Source organism: Arachis hypogaea, chromosome 17, assembly GCF_003086295.3.
Source record: "Arachis hypogaea cultivar Tifrunner chromosome 17, arahy.Tifrunner.gnm2.J5K5, whole genome shotgun sequence".
NCBI classification, from domain to species: domain Eukaryota; kingdom Viridiplantae; phylum Streptophyta; class Magnoliopsida; order Fabales; family Fabaceae; genus Arachis; species Arachis hypogaea.
The window spans coordinates 45,779,609-45,794,559 of NC_092052.1; the positions used below are offsets into that span (position 1 = coordinate 45,779,609).

At 38.1% G+C, this 14,951-nt stretch overlaps 1 non-coding gene across 1 annotated transcript; it reads right to left on the minus strand.

Annotated features, from left to right (window-relative positions):
• Positions 1 to 13,184: 13,184 nt before the first annotated feature.
• On the minus strand, positions 13,185 to 13,292 carry LOC112768280 (small nucleolar RNA R71). Its single transcript, XR_003185717.1, has one exon. It is a non-coding gene; the product is annotated as a small nucleolar RNA R71 (small nucleolar RNA).
• Positions 13,293 to 14,951: the final 1,659 nt, after the last annotated feature.

Below are 14,951 nucleotides of genomic sequence, written 5' to 3' on the forward strand. Positions count from 1 at the left end.
TATGAGTTTGGTTATCAACATGTTGTAGGAAATGAGGACTATAATGAAGATGTGTATCAAGAATGGGATGACAAAAGGTGGAAGGAGCCATATGCATATGATCAATCTTCATGGCAACAACCCCCACCAATGCACTATGAAGAAGAGCCATTCTATGATGCATATCAATCCAATGGCTATGGTGAATCACCTTGTGACTTTCAAGAACCACCACCATATGCCTATGAAGCATATCCTCAACATAACTCCCAACCATACTCACAAGCCCCTTCTTACCAACCATCTTCATATGACCCTAATCCATATCCATCCTACCAACAACCATATGAGCAATATGAACCACACATAGAGCCACCACCACGCCAACATCAACATTTTCAAGAGCCACCTCCTCCACATTATTACCAAGATGAACCACCTCCAATATATGAAAATTTTCAACCACAAGATGAATACTACTTTCCACCACAACCTCCCATGGAAGAATACTCATATCCATTGATCCAAGAGCCACATGATCCTAATCATATTATCCAAGAGGAACAAGAGTCAAGGGATCGTCTCAAGGAAGCATTGGATCAATTTCAAGCAACCATGGAGTGTGTTGTGCAACAAGTGGAAAGAGTGAAAAACATAGAACCACCATAACTCTACCAAGAAGAACCACCTTCCTACTATGAACCCTTCCCCCAAAATGATGAATCCTTCCGTCCACCCCAACCTCCAATGGATAACATCCTCGGTGTTCTTGTTCAAAGGCAAGAAGAGATGAAAAGGGATGTGTAAAATTTCATGGCCACCTTGGATGCGGTAACAAATCAATTAGCCTCCCAATGCTTGAACACTCAAGGAACTCCCATGGCTACATGTGGAGAATCAAATGAAGAACATAGTATGAAGGAGAGATTGGAAACTCCGGTGGGAAATGAGGGAAGTTGCTTTGTATTGGAACAATTGGAGGAAACTCTAATTGTTGAAGACAAGGAAGAAGTGGTAGAAGACTTAGGAGATGCGGAGCCTCCATGGGAACATAGAGTTGAAGAAAACCCCTCCAAGATGATTGAAATTGATGCTAGGGAGGAAAGTGCACACCTTCCAAGGCATATTCCATATGAAGACTTGGATGAGATAGAGCAAGAATTGAGTTCCTATGGCAATAAAGAGCAAACATCAAGTCCTAGTAGTGGAGAATCCTTTGAACTTGAAGAACCTTCTCCCGGTGCATTTGAAAAGGTTGTGGAGGTAAACTCCTTTCACCCTCCCAATTATAGTTTGATTAAGGGAAAAGGCTTAGATAGTTTGATTATTAATGAACAAAGGATTGAATTAGAGAAATCTTGTGAAGAGGTGGAAGTCCCTAGAAATAAAAGAACGGGGGTTGGTTATGCTTTGTCAAGATCTTTGGAAGCATCTTTGCCTAGGTGGCCATCTACTCCTTCACTTGAGTGGGTAAAATTCATTTCTATTAGCTTTATTGTCCCACTTGAGTATGGCTTGCTTGAAACGGATGGTCAACTTAGGATCCTTTGTGGGATGAAGCGTAAGCGAAAGATGTTTCGTGGTTGGCGTTGCAAATAAAGGCTCATTATGGTTGATGCATCAAACATGAGATATAAAGGTTGGAGTAGTGCTCAAATAGATGGGTCTAGGAGGATTATTGGCCACTATATAGAGAATTCACCTTACTCACCACCCGGTTGGACTAATAATGATGATCAACCTCAAGACGGGTGTGAAAACAAAGTGTGGGATCCCGGATTATAAGAAGAGGATCAACTTTGGGAGCCCCAAGCTTGTGAAGAACTCCATCAAGACTTGGCTCAATCCATGAAGAATCTTGGGGCACAATGGAGAACCAAGCATTGGTGGGAGTTCCAAGATGAATACAAGCACAAGCCACCTTGATGAGGAGCTCCCCATAAGTCCAACTTAAGGACAATAAACAAAAGTGCTAGGTGGGAGACAACCCACCATGGTAAAATCCTTTCATTTTCTCTTTTGTATATATTGGTAGAATTAGTTTAATTTCATGTTTTGTTTAGTTAGTTGAGTATGTTTGGTAGTTTAAGTATGTTAAATAAGGTTTTATGGTGTTTTGGTAGCTGTTTGGAGGTTTGGAATGCTTGGATTGGTGCAAAAACATAGAAATTTTTTTTGAAAAACAGAGCACCATCCACGTGTACGCGTACATGGCGCGTACGCGCACTTCCAGCATTTTCGACCATCCACGCGCGCGCGCCATGCGTGCGTACGCGCGGATTGAGAAGTTCCAACCTCCATACATTTTCCAGAGAGTTGTGCCTGCGCCGCGCCAACGTTGTGCCTCTGGCACAAACCCCACTTGCGCACACGCGCACACGACGCGTACGCGTCACTGTCGAAATAAGCCAACGACGCGCGCGCACCATGTGTGCGTACGCGCGGATTTCTTTCTCCTATCCACTTTTCTTTTCTTCTCCTCTTTCCAATTCTTTCCTTCTCCTTTCTTCTTCCCTCCTACTACCCCTCATCCAACACTTCATTTTAGTTGGTTGTTAGTTAGTTAGTTAGTTAATTAGTTAGTTAGTTAGTTGATTAGTTAGTTTTAGTTTAGTTTTCATTTTATTTTCTCTCTTTTCATCATACGTGTTGGAGTATTGACTTTGTTTACTATACATTGCTATATCCCTTATTGCCTAAATGCTATTTTAGCATGAATGTTTTTAGATAATCTTTGTTGGATTCTATGATTGAGGTTATATTTTACTACTTGGTTTTGAATTTTTCATGCTTACCTTTTGAAAATACCAAGTGATGAGAATTGCCTTCGAGTTTGTAACTCTTCTTGAATTGCATGATTTGGCCACTATGTGATTTGAACCGTATTCTTTGATTAGGCAATCTCTTGATGGATGATGTTGAGCATTTACCTTAATGCATTGTATTTCATGATTATATCCATCCATATGTTTGACTTGAATGCTTTCATGCTTCTCTAATGCTTGTCTTACCTTACAAGCTTACTTAAAGCATCTCAAGCACACTAGAATGAGTACAGTACATGCTTCTTTTGTGACATAGCTCTTTATACTAATGTGTGTTCTAAACCGCGCAATTTAGAATTCACACACTTATTTGTCATTCATGTCACACTAATTCACTCACTCATTTCTAGTGATCTACCTCATTCCAACAATGTATGCTTCTTTGCTTTTATATCTTCTCATCTTATGGTGTTATATTTTTGTTTTTCATAAACAATGCACCACAAGCACACATGGAAGCGGAAGAAAGAACATGCAACAATCTGGAGATTCGCCGTACCCCCTTGCTCATCTTTGAGTGCACCGAGGACGGTGCAAACTTTTAAGTGTGGGGAGGTCGTCCGACCGGTCGGCGATTTTGGGTGACAAATTTCTAATCCCAACACTTTTGTATTTCATTTTAGGTTTTTAGGATTTTTACTTTCATTTTCTTATTTTTGCATATGTATACACAATAAGCTTAGTCAAAATAATGAAAATTTTCAAGGATTTCTATCTATAGGGCACCTCAATTGATTTGAGTGAAAATTTTTCATAGAACTTGCTTGAATTATATATATTGTGGATCATGTTTTTAAGCTAAGAACACAAGCAAGTGAGATTTGAGCCTAATGGGGTGGTTACATCTTATAGCCACTTATTTTCCTTCTTGTGTGCATTATTCTCTTTCTATGATTGGAATCTTTGATTTGTTTGATTCTTTATACCCATTATTTTGTGTATTCATGCATTTATATGATTGAGGCCATCATTTCATTAGCTCACTCGCCCATATAGCCTACCTTTTATCTTTCTTTGTTAGCCAAATTTGAGCCTACGCTTAACCCACTTGTTCTTATTTTAGCACATTACAAGCCTTTAAGTGAAAAACAATAATTGTTCCTTATTTGGATCTTTGATTAGCTTAGGCTAGTGTGTGTGAGTATCATTCAAGTGTGGGAACCTTGGGACATTGGGTGAATAAAAGGGTATTTTGTATTGTTATTGAAAATATTGGGAATTGGGTACATACTCATGTATTGATCAAATGTAAAACCTTATGCATTGATGCTCTTGTATATAAAAAGAAAAAAAAATAAGAAAAACAAAAGAAAAAGAAAAAGAAAAGAAAAATAATATGGAAAAGAAAAAAATAGAAAAAAGAAAAAAAAGAAGAAAAAAAATAATAAAAAGGGGACAAAATGCCCCAAAGCAAGGTCCAATAAACTCAATGCATAAGTGTTGCGAAATGAAAAAGAAAATGCATGAGTATGTGGAAAAGTGAAGAATGGGTAGTTAGGTTAGAACTTAATTGTATAGGATGTCATAGGTTAGGTAGGAAGTCTAAGCTTATCAAAGATTCAAACTTCAAGCTCACTTGACCATATATGCATCCTACCTTGACCCTAACCCCATTACAACCTAAAGAAAAGACCTCATGATACTTGTATGCATGCATGAAATGTATGTCGATTGTTAGAAGAAAAACAAATCTTGGAAAGCATGATTAGGGGAGAATTGAGAGAATCGACCCTAAACACTTGAGTGAATAGAGCGGATACACATCCGGTGAGGGTTCAAAAGTTCAAGTACATGTGTTCACCCATATTATTTATATTCTTGCAAGCTTGGACTCTTTTGATTTGTTTTTGATAATTCAATACAATTGTGGTTTGGGCTTAATTCCTATTGCCTAGCTATTGTGCTTATACATGTCTCTTGGGAATTGATTTGTTTGAACTAAGCATTTCCATTTGCTTTAGGTATTCGCATATAGATAGGACTCATATAGTTTAGTTGCATTTAATAACTGTCATACTCCTTAGTTCCTTCTTATTTTAGCATGAGGACATGCTAAGGTTTAAGTGTGGGGAGGTGCCATTTTGATGAACGAATTCTTAACGGTTTAGAATTTAGCTAATGAAGTCTCGTCGTAAAGTATAGTTTCCAAACCGATCAAGAATCCTTTCATGCAAAAAGTTGTTTGTCACTAAAACAAACCCCTAAATTTATAAACCGAAGTATTCGAACCTCGGGTCGTTCTCCCTAGGAATTGCAATGAAGTGGTTTGTTATTGGTTGTGAGTTATTTTGGGGTTTTAAGATTTTGTGCAAGAAATATAATTGGCAAAGAAAATAACTAACAATTGACAAAGCTCTTAGCAAGATATGAGAACTAGAAATCCTATCCTATTTATCCTCCTCAATTGTGATGAGAATTGTTCATTGCTCCCACTTAGTTAACCTCTAACCATGGAGGAAAGTCAAGTGGATGAATCAATTTGATTCCTCAAGACCTAATCAACTCCTAAAGGAAAGACTAGCTTTAGAGGCATTCAAATCAATTAGCAATCTCTAATTATCAATCAACAAAAGAATTAGATAACTCAAGAGTCACTAATCACTCTACCTAGGCCAAGAGAAACAAAATCTATACAAAAATCCAATCAAGCATTTCATCAAACACTCGGAAGGCACAAAAGAAAAGTATAGCAAATCATAACAAGAATGAATTCTAACTACAATTGAATACAAAGAATTAGCAACAACAATCAAGGAAATCACAATTATCATGAACTACCTCAAATTGCATTATTGAAAGGGAATAAAAGAAACAACAATCTATCCAAAACAAGAATTAAAGTACATAACTAGAGAGAAGAAGAGGAGAAGATTAAGAATTGGCAACGGAGAATTGAATTAAGGCATGAATTAAACCTAGATCTAGGAAGAGAGATTAACCCTAACCTAATCCTAATCCTAGAGAGAAGTGAGAGCTTCTCTCTCTAAAACTACTCTAAACTAGAGCTACCACTAACTTCTAATCTAATTGTCTCTCCCCTTTAATCCTTGATCTTTTTATTCCTTTCTATCAGCAATTGGCGCCAAAAAAATGGGTTCAGAAAACCCCTCAAAATCGCCAGGCACGTGTTGCCTTAATGAAGTCATGTGCAGACATCGACGCGTGCGCGCACAGTACGCGTGCGCGTCCCTAGCTGATTCCGCAATGTGCGCGCGAGCGCCTTGTGCGCGTGCGCGTGCTTGGCCGTGATCAATTCTTTGGCTTTTTGTGCTTCTCTCCACTTGCATGCTTCCTTCCTTGCTTCCTCTGATCCATGCCTGGCCTATTTCAATCCTGGAATTACTAGCAAACACATCAAGGCATCTTATGGAATCAAGGAGAAATCAAAATTCATCAAAATAAGGCCTAAAAAGCGTGTTTTTACACTTAAGCACAAATACGGGAGAGATAACAAAACCATGCTAATTCATAGGTTAAATGCGAGAAAAGGTCATCAAAATACTCTAAATTCAATACAAGATAAACCCTAAAAATGGGGTTTATCAGGCGGTCCGTAACCCGGTCCTTAGAGTTAGGAATTCTTCAAAACCAGATTTTTATGAAAGTTCATTCGACGATCTTTCTAACGGTTCAGAAATGGTTGAAAAAGGAATTTTGTAGAAGAAGTTATGTGTAGCGGAAGTTTGAGGTTTAAATACGAAATTCTGCAGCTTTTTCAGACTTAGTAAAATTTTTAAGAAAATGTACTACGACGCGCACGCATGGCCGACGCACATGCGTCACTCACGATTTTTACTCTCTCACGCGTGCGCCTGGCCGACGCGTACGCGTCACTGTATTGATGCAAGTGCCCAGTAGAAATTCCAGAGAGTTGCGCTGGTACTGTGCTGGTTTTGTGCGAGGAGCACAAAACGCAGCCACGCGTACGCGTGACTGACGCGCACGCGTCGTGCTACCTTTCTGCTTCTCATGCGTGCGCATAGACGACGCTCACGCGTCACTTGCTTTTTTCCGCTTTCCATGCGTGTGCGTCGAACCCTCCATTCTCATCCTTTGAGTCCTAAATTTTTATAGTATGCTTAGTAATGAAAAGAAGCTAGGACATGTGGTAACTTGTGGAGGAATTAAAGTGAGAATAAATGATGAATGATGAGTAATGATGATGGTAGAAGTGCTGTGTATAGTATGAGCCGGATGGCTGTAATAAGAATTGAATTATGGCTAAGTATGTATATGTATATTATTAATTATTAAATATGGTGAGTGAATAATGATGGAAAATGTTGAATGTGATGTGTGACCCCGGGTACCAGGCAGTGGCGTTGTCCACTTGCTCCAGGTATGAGATGGGAAAGGAGAATTATGATAAATGAGTTTAATTATGGAATTTTGAATGAATGTATGTCTGTGATACCTGGGTAGTCGTGGTTCGTCCCGCTTGCTCCGGGTTATTGTTTGAGAATTGGTAATAATGAAGAGTGATTATGAATGAATGTGTATTTGTGATACCTGGGTAGTAGCAAGGGTTGTGGTTTGTCCCGCTTGCTCTAGGTTAATGTTTGAGATTTGATAACAATGATGATTGATTTTAAATTGAATGAATGTAGGTTTTGAGATCCTGGGTAGTAGCAAGGGTTGTGGTTCGTCCCACTTACTCCAGGATAGAGATTGTGATACCTGAGCAGTAGCAAGGGTTGTGATTTGTCCCACTTGCTCTAGGTCAGAGATTGTGATACTTGGACAGTAGCAAGGGTTGTGGTTTGTCCCACTTGCTCCAGGTCAGCGATTGTGATGCCTGGGTAGTAGCGACAGTAGTGGTGATTCCACTCGCTTCAGGTTGAGCTTTTAAACACCCGCATGGGTAGTAGCCACAGTAGTGGTTATTCCACTGGCTCTGGGTTGAGCGGGTAGTAGCAAGGGGGTTGTAGCTCAAACCTACTTGCTCCGCGATGGGTGTTTCTGTCCCTGGTTAGCTACTAGGACGTGTCGGGTTACATATGTTTGAATTGTTTGGGTTTGCCTATTTGTTTTGGATTGCTATATCATATATGCTATGTTACCTGATTATGTGCTACTTGTTCTATTTGTACCTTATTGTGTATTACTTGCATGTATTGCTTGTGTTTGTACAACTGAGAGGTCCCTCATGCTGGTGTCGATTGACGCTGAGGGATGTTCTTGTTGAGATGATGTAATGATATGATTAATTTAAAATGATGATTATTGAATGAGATAATTTGAGCTCCCTGGGTGGACACAGTGAAGTGATTTTACTTGCTCTAGGTGAGGATATGAAGTATTGATATAGAATTGTTGAGATAGAATAACTGGTGATAGTTTTGTTTATGATTTTGATTCTGATTCGTTGGAGAGTTATAAAGTTGGGAAGCATGAGAAAGAGGAATTAGATTTAGCGTTCCCTTATGACAGTTGCCTAGTTATGGATTAGCGAGAACATAGGGTGAATATTTGGTGAAAGGAAGTTTAAGATGCTTAGTGAGTTTTTATTACAATACATTGTATTTATTTGGCACTTTTATTGTACTGGGAACCCATGGGTTGGGGTTCTCATTCCGTATATATCTCTTGTTTTTCAGATGCAGGTCCAGGTGCTTAGTACTGAGCTGTGGTTTGTCTGAAAAACAGCGAAGACCTTTAAGATCTCTTATTTACATTTTGCTTAGATTCTCTCTGCTTTTGTTTTTAAAGAACTCATGACATGTATTTAATCCTTTGGAAAACTTGCCTATAGAGGCCCTTGTGCATCTTTTGGGAGAGATTAGGAGATATGGTTGTCAAACTACTTTTATACTGTACCCTAGCCGGCCTAAACTTCGCGGATCGTGACTACTGGCTAATTATTTATGTTACCTATCTATATTTCATTTTATATTATTTTTCTCGATGGCATTATCTTTATATCGTCTTAGTTCACGCTTTAGCTCCTTTTGTCAATATGTGAGCGCTATGAATTCGTGATTTTATTTTTACTCTTTTCAGCCTTCTCGATTAATACTCCTTTCAATTATACTTGTAAACTATGTATTAAAAATTCACCTTGAGAGTCGTACCACCATATTATCATTGACTTATGACTCGAGCATAAGGATTTGAATATTAGGGTGTTACAGCTCAACAAAGGGATTATGTGCAGTCAGGAAATATTTACCGGCTAAATGTGTAACAACCCAATTTTTGGTAGGTCCAGATCACTACCAAGTTATCAAGCGTCACTTCTCAGTAACCCTATGATGAGCGGATAATTTATACGCTTTTTGACATTGTTTTTAGTATGTTTTTAGTAGGATCTAGTTACTTTTAGGGATGTTTTTAATAGATTTTGTGTTAAATTCACATTTCTGGACTTTACTATGAGTTTGTGTGTTTTTCTGTGATTTCAGGTATTTTCTGGCTGAAATTGAGGGACTTGAGCAGAAATCAGATTCAGAGGTTGAAAAAGGATTGCTGATGCTGTTGGATTCTGACCTCCCTGCACTCAAAGTGGATTTTCTGGAGCTACATAACTCGAAATGGCGCGCTTCCAATTGCGTTGGAAAGTAGACATCCAGGGCTTTCCAGAAATATATAATAGTCCATACTTTGGCCAAGAATTGACGACATAAACTGGCGTTCAACGCCAGCTTTCTACCCAAATCTGGCGTCCAACGCCAGAAAAGGATCCAAAACCAGAGTTGAACGCCCAAACTGGCACAAAAACTGGCGTTCAACTCCACAATTGGCCTCTGTACGTGCAACACTTAAGCTCAGCCCAAACACACACCAAGTGGGCCCCGGAAGTGGATTTATACATCAAATACTTACTCATGTAAACCCTAGTAGCTAGTTTATTATAAATAGGACCTCTTACTATTGTATTAGGCATCTTTGGATTACCTTATGATCCTTTTATCACGTTTTAGGGGGCTGGCCATCTCGGCCATGCCTGGACCTTCACTTATGTATTTTTAACGGTAGAGTTTCTACACTCCATAGATTAAGGTGTGGAGCTCTACTGTTCCTCAAAGATTAATGCAAAGTACTACTGTTTTCTATTCAATTCTTCTTATTTCGCTTCTAAGATATCCATTCGCACCCAAGAACGTGATGAAGGTGATGATTATGTGTGACGCTCATCATCCTTTTCCCTTATGAACGCGTGCCTGACAAACACTTCCGTTCTACATGAATTAAGCTAGAATGAATATCTCTTAGATCTCCTAACCAGAATCTTCGTGGCGTAAGCTAGAATGATGGCGGCATTCAAGAGAATCCGGAAGGTCTAAACCTTGTCTGTGGTATTCTGAGTAGGATTCAATGATTGAATGACTGTGACGAGCTCCTAACTCGCGATTGCAGGGCGTTAGTGACAGACGCAAAAGGATAGTAAATCCTATTCCAGCATGATCGAGAACCGACAGATGAATAGCCGTGCCGTGACAGGGTGTGTGAGCATATTATTCACTGAGAGGATAAGATGAAGCCATTGACAAGGGTGATGCCTCCAGACGATTAGCCGTGCCGTGACAGGGCATTGGATCATTTTCCCGTGAGATGACCGAAAGTAGCCATTGACAGTGGTGATGTATCACATAAAGCCAGCCATGGAAAGGAGTAAGACTGATTGGATGAAGATAGCAGGAAAGCAGAGGTTCAGAGGAACGAAAAGCATCTCCATTCGCTTATCTGAAATTCCTACCAATGATTTACATAAGTATCTCTATCCCTATTCTATTATTTATTATTCGAAAACACCATTATCACTTTATATCTGCCTGACTGAGATTTACAAGGTGACCATAGCTTGCTTCATACCAACAATCTCCGTGGGATTCGACCCTTACTCACGTAAGGTATTACTTGGACGACCCAGTGCACTTGCTGGTTAGTTGTATCGAAGTTGTGACAGACAATAAAACTAGATCAGAGCACCAGGCCTTTGAAGCCATGGATATGTATCACAATTTCGTGCACCAAGTTTTTGGCGCCGTTGCCGGGGATTGTTCGAGTTTGGACAACTGACGGTTCATTTTGTTGCTCAGATTAGGTAATTTTCTTTTTGTTTTCTTTTCAAAAATTTTTCAAAAATATTTCAAAATTTTCTCACTTGTTTTCGAAAAAAAAAAAATGTTTTCAAAAATATTATTTTTCTTCAGAATTTTTAAGAATGAATTCTAGTGTTTCATGAAGCATGTTGAAGCCTATCTGGCTGTAAAGCCATACCCAAACTACTTTGGGATTGGCATTCAACTAATCACTCCAGTCCATGTAATTATATGCTAAAGCTTGGCTGGCTATTAAGCCATGCCTGACCCTTTGATTGGAGCTTTAAGACTAACATGGCGAGATTCCTGGAATTCATATTAAAAATTTTGAAATCCTTATTTTTGTTTTTCAAATAATTTTTGAAAAAAAAAAATACAAAAAAAATTAGAAAATCATAAAAATCAAAAATATTTTGTGTTTCTTGTTTGAGTCTTGAGTCATGTTATAAGTTTGGTGTCAATTGCATGTGCATCTTGCATTTTTTTGAAAATTTCATGCATTCATAGTGTTCTTCATGATCTTCAAGTTGTTCTTTGTCAGTCTTCTTGTTTGATCTTGATGTTTTCCTTGTTTTGTGTCTTTTCTTGTTTTACATGTACATTTTTTATTTATTAGAGTCTAAACATGAAAGATTTCTAAGTTTGGTGTCTTGCATGTTTTCTTTGCATTAAAAAATCTTTTCAAAAATATGTTCTTGATGTTCATCATGATATTCACGGTGTTCTTGGTGTTCATCTTGACATTCATAGCATTCTTGTACACATTCATAGTTTTGATCTAAAATTGCCATGCATTGCATTATTTTTCTTGTTTTTCTCTCTCATCATAAAAATTCAAAAATAAAAAAAAATATCTTTCCCTTTTTCTCTCATCAAATTCGAAAATTTGGATTGACTTTTTCAAAAATTTTTAAAATCAAGTTGTTTCTTATGAGTCAAATCAAATTTTCAATTTGAAAATCTTATCTTTTTCAAAATCTTTTTCAAAAAAAATCAAATCTTTTTCAAAATTATTAGTTATTTCTGAAAATTCCAAAAATTTTTTTCAAAAATTTTTTTCTTATTTTTATATAAAATTTTCGAAAATAACTAATCAATTAATGTTTTGATTCAAAAATTTCAAGTTTGTTACTTGCTTGTTAAGAAAGATTCAAACTTTGAGTTCTAGAATCATATCTTGTGATTTCTTGTGAATCAAGTCATTAATTGTGATTTTAAAAATCAAATCTTTTTCAAAAACTAATTTCTATCATATCTTTTCAAAAATATCTTCTTATCTTATCTTTTTCAAAAATATCTTTTCAAAATATCTTTTCTAACTTCCTAACTTCTTATCTTTTCAAAATTGGTTTTCAAAATTTGTTTCAACTAACTAACTAACTTTTTGTTTGTTTCTTAACTTTTTCAAAACCACCTAACTAATTCTCTCTTTCTAATTTTCGAAAATATATTCCCTCTTTTTCAAAATTTCTTTTTAATTAACTAATTATTTTTAATTTTTATTTTTGATTTCAAAAAAAATTTTCGAAAAAAATACTAAACATTTTTCAAAAACTATTTTCAAAAATCAGTAACTCTTTTTCAAAATAATTTTCGAAAAATTTCCCTCCCCCATCTTACTCTATTTATTCATTCATATCCTAACATCTCATCTCACATCTCTAGCCTCCTCACAGTTGTGTTTCTTCCATTATATTACATTCTTTGTCTCCCCCTCTTCTTCTACTCACACAGGGATCCCTATACTGTGGAATAAAGGATCTCTATTATTATTATTATTTTTCTGTGCCTTCTTCTTTGTCATATGAGCAGGAGCAAGGATAAGAACATTCTTGTGGAAGCAGATCCAGAACCTGAAAGGACTCTGAAGAGAAAACTAAGAGAAGCTAAAATACAACAATCCAGAGATAACCTTTCAGAAATTTTCGAACAGGCAGAGGAGTTGGCAGCCGAAAATAATAATAATGTAAGGAAGATGCTTGGTGACTTTACTGTACCTAATTCCAATTTACATGGAAGAAGCATCTCCATTCCTGCCATTGGAGCAAACAACTTTGAGCTGAAACCTCAATTAGTTTCTCTGATGCAGCAGAACTGCAAGTTTCATGGACTTCCATCCGAAGATCCTTTTCAGTGCTTAACTGAATTCTTGCAGATATGTGATACTGTTAAGACTAATGGAGTAGATCCTGAAGTCTACAGACTCATGCTTTTCCCTTTTGCTGTAAGAGACAGAGCTAGATTATGGTTGGATTCTCAACCCAAAGACAGCCTGAACTCTTGGGATAAGCTGGTCACGGCTTTCTTAGCCAAGTACTTTCCTCCTCAAAAGCTGAGCAAGCTTAGAGCTGATGTTCAAACCTTCAGACAGAAAGAAGGTGAATCTCTCTATGAAGCTTGGGAAAGATACAAACAGTTGACCAAAAAGTGTCCTTCTGACATGCTTTCAGAATGGACCATCCTGGATATATTCTATGATGGTCTGTCTGAGTTATCTAAGATGTCATTGGATACTTCTGCAGGTGGATCCATTCACCTAAAGAAAACGCCTACAGAAGCTCAAGAACTCATTGACATGGTCGCTAATAACCAGTTCATGTACACTTCTGAAAGGAATCCTGTGAGTAATGGGACGCCTATGAAGAAGGGAGTTCTTGAGGTTGATACTCTGAATTCCATATTGGCTCAGAATAAAATATTAACTCAGCAAGTCAATATGATCTCTCAGAGTTTGCATGGAATGCAAGCTGCATCCAACAGTACTCAAGAGGCATCTTCTGAAGAAGAAGCTTACGATCCTGAAAACCCTGCAATAGCAGAGGTAAATTATTTAGGTGAACCTTATGGAAACACCTATAACTTATCATGGAGAAATCATCCAAATTTCTCATGGAAGGATCAAAAGCCTCAACAAGGCTTTAATAATGGTGGAAGAAACAGGTTTAGCAATAGTAAACCTTTTCCATCATCCACTCAGCAACAGACAGAGAACTCTGAACAAAATGCTTCTAATTTAGCAAATCTAGTCTCTGATCTATCTAAGGTCACTGTAAGTTTCATGAATGAAACAAGGTCTTCCATTAGAAATCTAGAAGCACAAGTGGGCCAGCTGAGTAAAAGGATCACTGAAATCCCTCCTAGTACTCTCCCAAGCAATACAGAAGAGAATCCAAAAGGAGAGTGCAAGGCCATTGACATAAGCATCATGGCCGAACCTGTGAGGAGAGGAGAGGACGTGAATCCCAAGGAGGAAGACCTCCTGGGACGTCCAGTGGTCAATAAGGAGCTTCCCTCTGAGGAACCAAAGGACTCTGGGGCCCATCTAGAGACCATAGAGATCCCATTGAACCTCCTTATGCCCTTCATGAGCTCTGATGAGTATTCCTCTTCTGAAGAGAATGAGGATGTTACTGAAGAGCAAACTGCCAAGTTTCTTGGTGCAATCATGAAGCTAAATGCCAAATTATTTGGCATTGATACTTGGGAAGTTGAACCTCCCTTGTTCATCAATGAACTAAGTGATCTGGATCAACTGACATTGCCTCAGAAGAGACAGGATCCTGGAAAGTTCATAATACCCTGTACCATAGGCACCATGATCTTTAAGGGTCTGTGTGACCTTGGTTCAGGAATAAACCTCATGCCCCTCTCTGTAATAGAGAAACTGGGAATCTATGGGGTGCAAGCTGCTAAAATCTCATTAGAGATGGCAGACAGCTCAAGAAAACAGGCTTATGGACAAGTAGAGGACGTGTTAGTAAAGGTTGAAGGCCTTTACATCCCTGCTGATTTCATAGTCCTGGATACTGGAAAGGAAGAGGATGAATCCATCATCCTAGGAAGACCTTTCCTGGCCACAGCAAGAGCTGTGATTGATGTTGACAGAGGTGAAATATTCCTTCAATGGAATGAGAACTCCCTTGTGTTTAAAACTTAAGGATCTCCCTCTGCAACCATGGAGAGGAAGCAGAAAAAGCTTCTCTCCAAGCAGAGTCAACCAGAGCCCCCACAGTCAAACTCCAAGTTTGGTGTTGGGAGGCCACAACCAAACTCTAAGTTTGGTGTTGAACTCCCATATCCAAACTCTAAGTTTGGTGTTGGAGAG